Source organism: Lagenorhynchus albirostris, chromosome 4, assembly GCF_949774975.1.
Source record: "Lagenorhynchus albirostris chromosome 4, mLagAlb1.1, whole genome shotgun sequence".
Classification (NCBI taxonomy): domain Eukaryota; kingdom Metazoa; phylum Chordata; class Mammalia; order Artiodactyla; family Delphinidae; genus Lagenorhynchus; species Lagenorhynchus albirostris.
In genome coordinates, this window is record NC_083098.1 from 62,251,785 (window position 1) to 62,263,904 (window position 12,120).

At 36.4% G+C, this 12,120-nt stretch overlaps 1 pseudogene; it reads left to right on the forward strand.

Moving 5' to 3' along the window:
* The window catches only part of LOC132519315 (UDP-glucuronosyltransferase 2C1-like), a 36,719-nt pseudogene that overhangs the window by 11,975 nt on the left and 12,624 nt on the right, over positions 1–12,120 (forward strand).

The following is a 12,120-nucleotide window of genomic DNA, read 5'->3' on the forward strand; positions in this document are numbered from 1 at the left end:
TGGCTCTGCCAGCTACTGCTGTGTAGACTTGGACAATTTACTCAACCTTACTGAGACAGCTTTCTCATTTGCAAATGTATACATATCTCTTAGAATTCTCATATATCTATGTTAAAGGATACATGTAAAGAGCTCTGCACATGGCAGGAGATAACATGTAGTCAATAATTTGTAAACACACACACACACACACACACACACACCCCGCTCTATCATGTTGAAGGGAACATCCAATTTAAGTCATTTTTAATTTGTCTAATAACCAGTGATTTCAGGTCATATTTTGTATACTGAAATGGTTAACATATGAAAAACAGAAATGTTCTAATAATTCTGACACCTTGAGAAAAGTGTATGACTTATTCTTGATACTATCAACTTTCATATAACAAAGACTGTTTCCCTCACAGGAGTTAGAAGAGTTTGTGCAAAGCTCTGGAAAAAATGGAGTTGTGCATAGTTTTGGAAGTTTTAGCCACAGCAACCAGAGAAGAAAAAGAAATAAAAGGACTCCAAATTGGAAAAGAAGTAAAGCTGTCACTGTTTGCAGATGACATGATACTATACATAGAGAATCCTAAAGATGCTACCAGAAAACTACTAGAGCTAATCAATGAATTTGGTAAAGTAGCAGGATACAAAATTAATGCACAGAAATCTCTGGCATTCCTATACACTGATGAAAAATCTGAAAGTGAAATTAAGAAAACACTTCCATTTACTATTGCAACAAAAAGAATAAAATATCTAGGAATAAACCTACCTAAGGAGACAAAAGACCTGTATGCTGAAAATTATAAGACACTGATGAAAGAAATTAAAGATGATACAAATAGATGGAGAGACATACCATGTTCTTGGATTGGAAGAATCAACATTGTGAAAATGACTCTACTACCTAAAACAATCTACAGATTTAATGCAATCCCTATCAAGCTACCACTGGCATTTTTCAGAGAACTAGAACAAAAAATTTCACAATTTGTTTGAAAACACAAAAGACTCTGAACAGCCAAAGCAATCTTGAGAAAGAAAAACGGAGCTGGAGGAATCAGGCTACCTGGCTTCAGATTATACTACAAAGCTACAGTAATCAAGACAATATAGTACTGGCACAAAAACAGAAATATAGATCAATGGAACAGGATAGAAAGCCCAGAGATAAACCCACACACATATGGTCACCTTATCTTTGATAAAGGAGGCAAGAATATACAGGGGAGAAAAGACAGCCTCTTCAATAAGTGGTGCTGGGAAAACTGGACAGCTATATGTAAAAGAATGAAATTAGAACACTCCCTAACACAATGCACAAAAATAAACTCAAAATGGATTAAAGACCTAAATGTAAGGCCAGACACTATCAAACTCTTAGAGGAAAACATAGAACACTCTATGACATAAATCACAGCAAGTTCCTTTTTGACCCACCACCTAGAGAAGTGGAAATAAAAACAAAAATAAACAAATGGGACCGAATGAAACGTCAAAGCTTTTGCACAGCAAATAAACCATAAACAATATGAAAAGACAACCCTCAGAATGGGAGAAAATATTTGCAAATGAAGCAACTGACAAAGAATTAATCTCTGAAATTTACAAGCAGCACATGCAGCTCAATATCAAAAAAACAAACAACCCAATCCAAAAATGGGCAGAAGACTTAAATAGACATTTCTCCAAAAAAGACATACAGATGGCCAAGAAGCACATGAAAGAATGCTCAACATCACTAATCATTAGAGAAATGCAAATCAAAACTACAATGAGATATCATCTCACACCGGTCAGAATGGCCATCATCAAAAAATCTACAAAAACTAAATGCTGGAGAGGGTGTGGAGAAAAGGGAACCCTCTTGCACTGTTGGTGGGAATGTAAATTGATACAGCCACTATGGAGAACAGTATGGAGCTTCCTTAAAAAACTAAAAATAGAACTACCATACGATCCAGCAATCCCACTCCTGGGCATATACCCTGAGAAAACCATAATTCAAAAAGAGTAATGTACCAAAATGTTCATTGCAGCTCTATTTACAATAGCCAGGACATGGAAGCAACCTAAGTGTCCATCAACAGATGAATGGATAAAGAAGATGTGGCACATATACACAATGGAATATTATTCAGCCATAAAAAGAAACGAAATTGAGTTATTTGTAGTGAGGTGGATGGATCTAGATTCTGTCATACAGAGTGAAGTAAGTCAGAAAGAGAAAAACAAATACCGTATGCTAACACATACATACGGAATCAAAAAAAAAAAGGTCATGAAGAACGAGGGGCAAGATGGGAATAAAGACACTGACCTACTAGAGAATGGGCTTGAGGATATGGGGAGGGGGAAGGGTAAACTGGGACAAAGTGAGAGAGTAGTGTGAACATATATATACTACCAAACGTAAAATAGATAGCTAGTGGGAAGCAGCCGCATAGCACAGGGAGATCAGCTCGGTGCTTTGTGACCACCTAGATGTGTGGGATAGGGAAGGTGGGAGGGAGGCAGATGCAAAAGGGAAGAGATATGGGGACATATGTATATGTGTAACTGATTCACTTTGTTATAAAGCAGAAACTAACACACCATTGTAAAGCAATTATACTCCAATAAAGATGTTTAAAAAAAAAAAGTTGCAGTTGTAGTGTTTACTCTGGGGTCAATGATCAAAAACCTCACAGAAGAAAAGTCTAATGTGATTGCATCAGCCCTTGCCCAGATTCCTCAGAAGGTCAGATAATCTTATTTTTTCAGGGACAGCTATTTTAAATTCCATGAAGATCTCCTTAAAAGCATGCTTAAAAATGTCAGAAATTTTATTGGCAATGTTAGTGTCAATTTAACTGAACTGTAAAAAAAGAGGTACTAACCGTTAAAACAGGATATTTGATTGCTGTCTTGTTTTAAACCTGGCATTACTAACAGGAAAACATATTGCAAAATTTTCTTTAAATAATAAGCTAAAACAATCATTCACTACTGTCAAATTTTCAGTCGGCTTTGTATCTACATTTTAAGGCTTCCATGTAATCTAACCTTGTTTTGTTGTGCTTATTGTTTTTTTAATCTGAGGCATACACACAAATTGCAGCTACCATGATGGAGAATAAGGGAATAGATATTCAAAAATATAGCTTTGATTTACAGAATGCCTTGGGACTCTATTTCCTTTTAATTAATGGACGTGGACCAGGCCCTGTTTGAGCCCGGAACTGACAGCTTAGATTCCTGAAATACTCCTAAATAGTGATTCTTCTATTTAAACAGTTAAAAACTATAATAATACAGTAAAGGATTTATGCAGTTCACTCTATGATGTTCCTATAAATTACAATTATTTATTGATACCATTCTAGATTATAACTGAGTGATGTTGCTTTTAAACTGCCAGGGACACCCTTTTCTCCTTACCTTTAGTTAAAATAGAGAACTAAATGTAATTTTAAGTTACAAATCATCATAATAATTTTTGTATTCATAATGAAGTTACTTTAAAATTATTTTGTGTAAGTAGTACCCATTTAAATATTTAATCCAAAAAGCATTTTCATAAAATTATTGAAAATTATTGAGTTTTCAATTGCATTAAAATGCAATGCTTATGGGTGAAAGCAGAGTAGAATAGGAAGCACAAATTTTGTTTGTCTCTCTACCAAAAAAATAATTGTGCTAGCCAAAGCTGTAGGAAGTAACTATATTGGAACTCTGGGGCCTGTCTGAGCACTTACAACTCACAGGGGACAGCTTGACTAGGAACTGTGGTTAATTTAGTAAATTTCACCCCTTTAGACTAAAAGCAACTTCAAAGCCTCCATCACTCAACCCCATGTCAGGCAAAATGCCTATATTTCTGGTGTAAATTGGTGGAGCCACTGTGGGCAAAAAAGACCTTATTTTCCAGATATTGGGGTTCTGCATTCTGTTTGCTGATTACTGCCTCTGATCCTTGAGGTGTAGGCACAGAAGTTGGTGAGAGTTGTTTCAACCTTCATAAGCAGAAACAATATCCAGGAGTTTTAAAGGATCAGCACTATTTTTTTCTTTTTTTCCTTTTTTGTCCATTAGGGAGCAAGACATTGAATTAGGTCATTAAAAACAACCTCACATAGTGGAATTTGGAAAGCTATGTGCATGTCCAGGGAAAGATACTGGCTTATAAAAGAACTGAGAAGACCTAAAACTTTAAACTCAGGCTGGTTTCTGGTAAAGAGAAATACTTCAACAATCCGAAAAAAAAAAAAATTCAAACTCTAACAAAGGGTCAATTCTGATTTCTGGAGTTAGAGCATTATAAAAATCAAATGTACAGCTCTCAACAAATATCACAAGGCATAAGAAGATAGACAAAAATATGGCTCAATCATAGGAAAAAAATAAATTGAGAGAAACTATTCCTGAGGAAGTCTGGATTTTGTGGCTGCTAGAAAAAGCCTTTAAAACCACTGCCGTAAAGATGCACTAACAACTAAAGGGAGACAATGATAAAGAGAAAAAAATAATGTAGGAACAAAATGAAATATTGATAATGAAAAATAAATTACTAAAGAAAGGGCCAAAAAGAAATCCTGGAGATGAAAATTACAATAACTGAAATGAAAAGCTCACCTCAGGAGTTCAAAACCAGAAATGAACAGGCAAAATTATAAATAAACTTGAGGAAAGAATAATTGATATTTATCAAGTTGGGGGAACAGAAAGAAAAACAAATGAAGAAAAATGAACAAAGCTTAACAAACTTCTGGGACATCATCCAGTGAATGAGCATACACATTGTGGAAGCCCCAGAAAGAGAGAAATGGGCAGAAAGGATATTTAAAGAAATAATGGCCTAAAATAGCCCAATTTAATGAAATACATAAATCTACAAAACCAAGAAGTTTAGTGAACACCAAGTAGGATAAACTCAAAGAGACCTAAACTAGGACATATTATAACCAGGTTGTTAAAAGCCAAAGATAATGAGTGAATCTTGAAAGCAGCAAGAGAGAAGGAATTCATCACCTAAAAGGTATCTTGACTATGGTGACTAGCCAATATCTCATCAGAAACTTTGGAGGCCAAAAGGCAGTAGATTGATAAATTCAAAGTCCTCAAAGACAAATTGTTAACCAAGAATGCTATATCAGGCAAAATATCCTTCAAAAATGAAGTAGAAATTAAAATATTCCAAGAAAAACAAAAGCTGAGGGACATAATTAACAGTAGACTTTCCTTGTAAAAATGCAAATGGAGTCTTTCTAATTGAAATAAAATGCTGCTGGACAGTAGGTAAAACCATATGAAGAAATAAAGGTCAGCAGTAAGGTAAAATTGCAGTAAAGGCAATTTTAAAAAGCCAGTAGTGTTGTAACCCCAATTTTTAAAAAATTTTCTCAATGATTTAAAATAAAAATTCATAAAATGAAATTATTAATTTATGTAATTAGGAGCACAATGTATAAATATGTAATTTATCACATCAATAAAGAAAGAGATAGATGGGTCTATATAAGAGCACAGTTTTTTTCATGCTATTGAAGTTAACAAATAATTGGTCAAAGAATAAGTCACAAGAGTAATTGGAAAGAGATTGTTCAAGATGGCGGAGTAGAAGGATGTGTGCTCACTCCCTCTTGGAAGAGCACTGGAATCAAAACAAACAATCATCAACAGGAAGACACTGGAACTCACCAAAAAAGATACATGGAGAACAATTACACCACAGAAGTCCACCCACTGGAGTGAAGGTACTGATCCCCATGTCAGGCTTCCCAACCTGGGGGTCCAGCAGTGGGAGGAGAAATTCCCAGAGAATCAGACAGTAAAGTCTAGTGGGATTTTATTGCAGGACTTTGACAGGACTGGGGAAAACAGAGACTCCACTCTTGGAGGACACACACAAAGTACTGTGCACATCAGGACCCAGGGAGAAGGAGCAGTGACTCCACAGGAGACTGAAGCAGACCTAACTGCTAGTGTTGGAGGGTATTCTGCAGAGGTGGGAGGTGGCAGTGGTTCACCACAGGGACAAGGACACTGGCAGCAGAAGTTCTGGGAAGTACTCTTTGGCGTGAGCCTTGCCAGAGTCCACCATGAGCCCCACGAAAGAGCCTGTAGGATCCAGTCCTCAGACGCCTCAGGCCAAACAACTAACAGGGAGGGAACTCAGCCCCATGCATCAGGAGACAAATGGATTAAAGTTTTACTGAGCTCTGCTCTCCAGAGCAACACCCAGCTCTACCGACCACCAGTCCCTCCCATCAGGAAGCGTGCACAAACCACTTAGACAGCCTCATCCATCAGAAAGCAGACAGCAGAAGCAAGAAGACTACAGTCCTGTAGCCTGTAGAATGAAAACCACATTCACAGAAAGACAGACAAAATGAAAAGGCAGAAGACTATACACCAGATGAAGGAACAAAATAAAACCCCAGAAAAAAAAACTAAATGAAGGGGAGATAGGCAACCTTCCAGAAAAAGAATGCAGAATAATGATAGTGAAGATGATCCTGGACCTCGGAAAAAGAATGGAAGCAAATATCAAGATGATGCAAGAAATGTTTAACAAAAAATTAGAAGAATTAAAGAAGAAACAAACAGAGATGAACAAAGCAATAACTAAAATGAAAAATACACTAGAAGGAATCAATAGTAGAATAACTGAGGCAGAAGAACGGATAACTGACCTTGAAGACAGAATGGTAGAAATCATTGCCGTGGAACAGAATAAAGAAAAAAGAATGAAAATAAGTGAAGACAGCCTAAGAGACCTCTGGGACAATGTTAAATGCACCAACATTCACATTATAGGGGTTCCAGAAGGAGAAGAGAGAAAGAAAGCACCCAGGAAAATATTTGAAAAGTTTATAGTCAAAAACTTCCATAATTTGGGAAAGGAAATAGCCACCAAAGTCCAGGAAGCACAGAGAGTCCCAGACAGGATAAACCCAAGGAGAAACACAATGAGACACATAGTAATCAAATTGACAAAAATTATTAAAAGCAACAAGGGAAAAGTGACAAATACCATACAAGGGAACTCCCATAAGGTTAACAGCTGATTTCTCACCAGAAACTCAGCAAGCCAGAAGGGAGTGGTATGATATATTTAAAGCAATGAAAGGGAAGAACCTACAACCAAGATTACTCTACACAGCAAGGATCTCATTCATGTTCAATAGAAATATCAAAAGCTTTACAGACAAGCAAAAGCTAAGAGAATTCAGCACCACCAAACCAGCTCTACAACAAATGCTAAAGGAACTTCTCTAAGTGGGAAACAAAAGAGAAGAAAAGGACCTACAAAAACAAACCCAAAACAATTAAGAAAATAGTCATAGGAACATACCTATCGATAATTACCTTAAACGTGAATGGATTAAATGTTCCAACCAAAAGACACAGGCTCGCTGAATGGTTACAAAAACAAGACCCATATATATGCTGTCTACAAGAGACCCACTTCAGACCTAGGGACACACACAGACTGAAAGTGAGGGAATGGAAAAGATATTCCATGCAAATGGAAATCAAAAGAAAGCTGTAGTAGTAATTCTCACATCAGATAAAATAGATTTTAAAATAAAGAATGTTACAAGAGATAAGGAAGGGCACTACATAATGACCAAAGGATCAATCCAAGAAGAAGATATAGCAATTACAAATATATGTGCACCCAAAATAGGAGCACCTCAGTACATAAGGCAAATGCTAACAGCTATAAAAGAGGAAATCATCAGTAACACAATAATAGTGGGGGATTTTAACACCTCACTTAAACCAATGGACAGATCATCCAGACAGAAAATTAATAAGGAAACAAAAACTTTAAATGACACAAAAGACCAGATGGATTAAATTGATATTTATAAGACATTCCATCCAAAAACGGCATATTACACTTTCTTCTCAAATGCACACAGAACTTTCTCCAGGAAAGATGACATCTTAGGTGACAAATCAAGCCTCAGTAAATTTAAGAAAATTGAAATCATCAAGTATCTTTTCTGATCACAATGCAATGAGATTAGAGATAAATTACAGGGAAAAAATGTAAAAAAAAAACGCATGGTGGCTAAACAATATGTTACTAAATAACCAAGAGATTACTGAAGAAATCAAAGAGGAAATCAAAAAATACCTAGAGACAAATGACAACAAAAATACAATGATCCAAAACCTAAGGATGCAGCAAAAGCAGTTCTAAGAGGGAAGTTTATAGCAAAACAATCCTACCTCAAGAAACAAGAAAAATCTCAAACAATCTAACCTTACACCTAAAGGAACTAGAGAAAGAACAAACAAAACTCAAAGTTTGTAGAAGGAAAGAAATCATAAAGTTCAGATCAGAAATAAATGAAATAGAAACAAAGGAAACAATAGCAAAGATCAATAAAACTAAAAGCTGGTTCCTTGAGAAGATAAACAAAATTGATAAACCTTTAACCAGACTCACCAAGAAAGAGAGGGAGAGGACTCAAATCAATAAAATTAGAAATGAAAAAGGAGAAGTCACAATGGACACCACAGAAATACAAAGCATAATAAGAGACTACTACAAGGAACTCTATGTCAATAAAAGGGAAACCTTGGAAGAAACGGACAAATCCTTAGAAAGGTGTAAACTTCCAAGGCTGAACCAGGAAGAAATAGAAAATATGAACAGACCTATCACAAGTAATGAAATTGAAACTGTGAATAAAAATCTTCCAACAAACAAAAGTCCAGGACCAGATGTCTTCACAGGTGAATTCTATCAAATATTTAGAGAAGAGCTAACACCCATCCTTCTCAAGCTCTTCCAAACAACTGCAGAGGAAGGAACACTCCCAAACTCATTCTATGAGGCCACCATCACCCTGATACCAAAACCAGGCAAAGATCCTCCAAAAAAAAAAAAAAAGAAATTAAATACTAATATCATTGATAAATATAGATGCAAAAATCCTCAACAAAATACTAGAAAACAGAATCCCACAACACATTAAAAGGATCATACACTATGATCAAGTGGAAGTTATATGCAAGGATTCTTTAATATATGCAAATCAATCAATGTGATACACCATATTAACAAATTGAAGAATAAAAACCTTATGATCATCTCAATAGATGCAGAAAAAGCTTCTGACAAAATTCAACACCCATTTATGATAAAAACTCTCCAGAAAGTGGGCCTAGAGGGAACCTACCTCAACATAATAAAGGCCATATATGACAAACCCACAGCAAACAACATTCTCAATGGTGAAAAACTGAAAGTATTTCCTCTAAGATCAGGAACAAGACAAGGATGTCTACTCTAGCCACTTATTTTCAACATAGTTTTGGAAGTCCTAGCCATGTCAGTCAGAGAAGAAAAAGAAATAAAATGAATCCAAATTGGAAAAGAAGAAGTAAACTGTCACTGTTTGCAGATGACATGATAATATACATAGAAAATCCTAAAGATGCCACCAGAAAACTGCTAGAGCTAATCAATGAATTTGGTAAAGTAGCAGGATACAAAATTAATGCACAGAAATCTCTTGCATTCCTATACACTAACAATGAAAGATCAGAAAAAGAAATTATGGAAACAATCTCATTCACCATTGCAACAAAAAGAATAAAATACCTAGGAATAAATCTACCTAAGGAGGTAAAAGACTTGTACTCAGAAAACTATAAGACACTGTTGAAAGAAATCAAAGATAACAAAAAGAAATGGAGAGATATAGCATGTTATTGGATTGGAAGAATCAATATTGTGAAAATGACTATACTACCCAAAGCAATCTACAGAGTCAATGCAATCCCTAACACATTACCAATGGTATTTTTTTACAGAACTAGAACAAAAATCTGAAAATTTGTATGGAGACACAAAAGACCCTGAATAGCCAAAACAATCTTGAGGGAAAAACTGGAGCTGGAGGAATCAGACTCCCTGACTTCAGACTATACTACAAAGCTATAGTAATCAAGAGAGTATGTTCCTGGCACAAAAACAGAAATATAGATCAATGGAACAGGATAGAAAGCCCAGAGATAAACTCACGCACCTATGGTCAACTAATCTATGACAAAGGAGGCAAGGTTATACAATGTATATAAGATAGTCTCTTCAATAAGCAGTGCTGGGAAAACTGGACAGCTACTTGTAAAAGAATGAAATTAGAACACTCCCTAACACCATACACAAAAATAAACTCAAAATGGATTAAAGACCTAAATGTAAGACCAGACACTATAAAACTCTTAAAGGAAAACGTAGGAAGAATGTTCCTTGACATAAATCACAGCAAGATCTTTTTTGACACACCTCCTAGAGCAATGGAAATAAAAACAGAAATAAACAAATGAAACAATACATTTGGACCTAATGAAACTTGAAAGCTTTTGCACAGCGAAGGAAACTATGAACAAGATGAAAAGACAACACTCAGAATGGGAGAAAATATTTGCAAATGAATCAACAGACAAAGGATTAATCTCCAAAATACATAAACAGCTCATGTAGCTCAGTAACAAAAAAACCAAACAACCCAATCCAAAAATGGGCAGAAGACCTAAATAGACATTTCTCCAAAGAAGACATACAGATGGCCAAGAAGCACATGAAAAGCTGCTCAACATCACTAATTATTAGAGAAATACAAATCAAAACTACAATGAGGTATCACCTCACACCAGTTAGAATGGGCATCATCAGAAAATCTGCAAACAACAAATGCTGGAGAGGGTGTGGAGAAAAGGGGACCCTCTCGCACTGTTAGTGATGTAAATTGATACAGCCACTATGGAGAACAGTATGGAGGTTCCTTGAAAAACTAAAAAGAGAACTACCATATGACCCAGCAATCCCACTACTGGGCATATACCCAGAGAAAACCATAATTCAAAAAGACACATGCGGGCTTCCCTGGTGGTGCAGTGGTTGAGAGTCCGCCTGCCGATGCAGGGGACGCGGGTTTGTGTCCCGGTCCGGGAAGATCCCACATGCCGCGGAGCGGCTGGGCCCGTGAGCCATGGCTGCTGAGCCTGCACGTCCGGAGCCCGTGCTCCACAACGGGAGAGGCCACAACAGTGAGAGGCCCGCGTACTGCAAAAAAAAAAAGAAGACACATGCACTCCAAAGTTCATTGCAACACTATTTACAATAACCAGGTCATGGAAGCAACCTAAATGCCCACTGACAGATGAATGGATAAAGAAGATGTGGTACATATATACAGTGGAATATTACTCAGCCATAAAAAGGAATGAAATTGGGTCATATGTAGGTACATGGATGGACCTCGAGACTGTCATACAAAGTGAGGTAAGTCAGAAAGAGAAAAACAAATATCGTATATTAATGCATATATGTGGAAGCTAGAAAAATGGTAAAGATGATCCAGTTTGCAAGGCATAAATAGAGACACAGATGTAGAGAACAAATGTATGGACATGGGGGCAAGGGGTGGTAGGATGAATTGGGAGATTAGGATTGACATATATACACTAATATGTATAAAATAGATAACTAATAAGAACCTGCTGTATAAAATAAATAAATAAAATTCAAGAATAAAAAAAAAACCTTAAAAAAAATCAAGTGTACCATACTAATGTTAGATGCTAGTAATAGCAGAAATTGGATGTGGGGTTTATGGAAATTCTGCAATTTTTCTGTAAATGTAAAAGTATTGTAAAATATAAACTTTTAAAAAATCTGGAAAGAAAAGTAATTGGAAATTTTTTTTTGGCAGTACGCGGCCCTCTCACTGTTGTGGCCTCTCCCGTTGTGGAGCACAGGCTCCGGACATGCAGGCTCAGCAGCCATGGCTCATGGGCCCAGCCGCTCCGCGGCATGTGGGATCCTCCCGGACCAGGGCACGAACCTGTGTCCCCTGCATCGACAGGCGGACTCTCAACCACTGCGCCACCAGGGAAGCCCCCAGAAATTTTTTTTTTTTTGATGAATGAAAACACAACAGTCCAAATCAATAGATGTGGAGAAGCAGGACTCAGAGAGGAATTTATAGGTGCAAGTGCCTACATTAAATAAGAAGAAAGATCTAAAAATCAATATCCTAATATTATACTTTAAAGAACTATAAAAAGAAGGCAAACTAAACCAAAATATAGCAGAAGGAAAAAAAAATGGAGTTAGAGCAG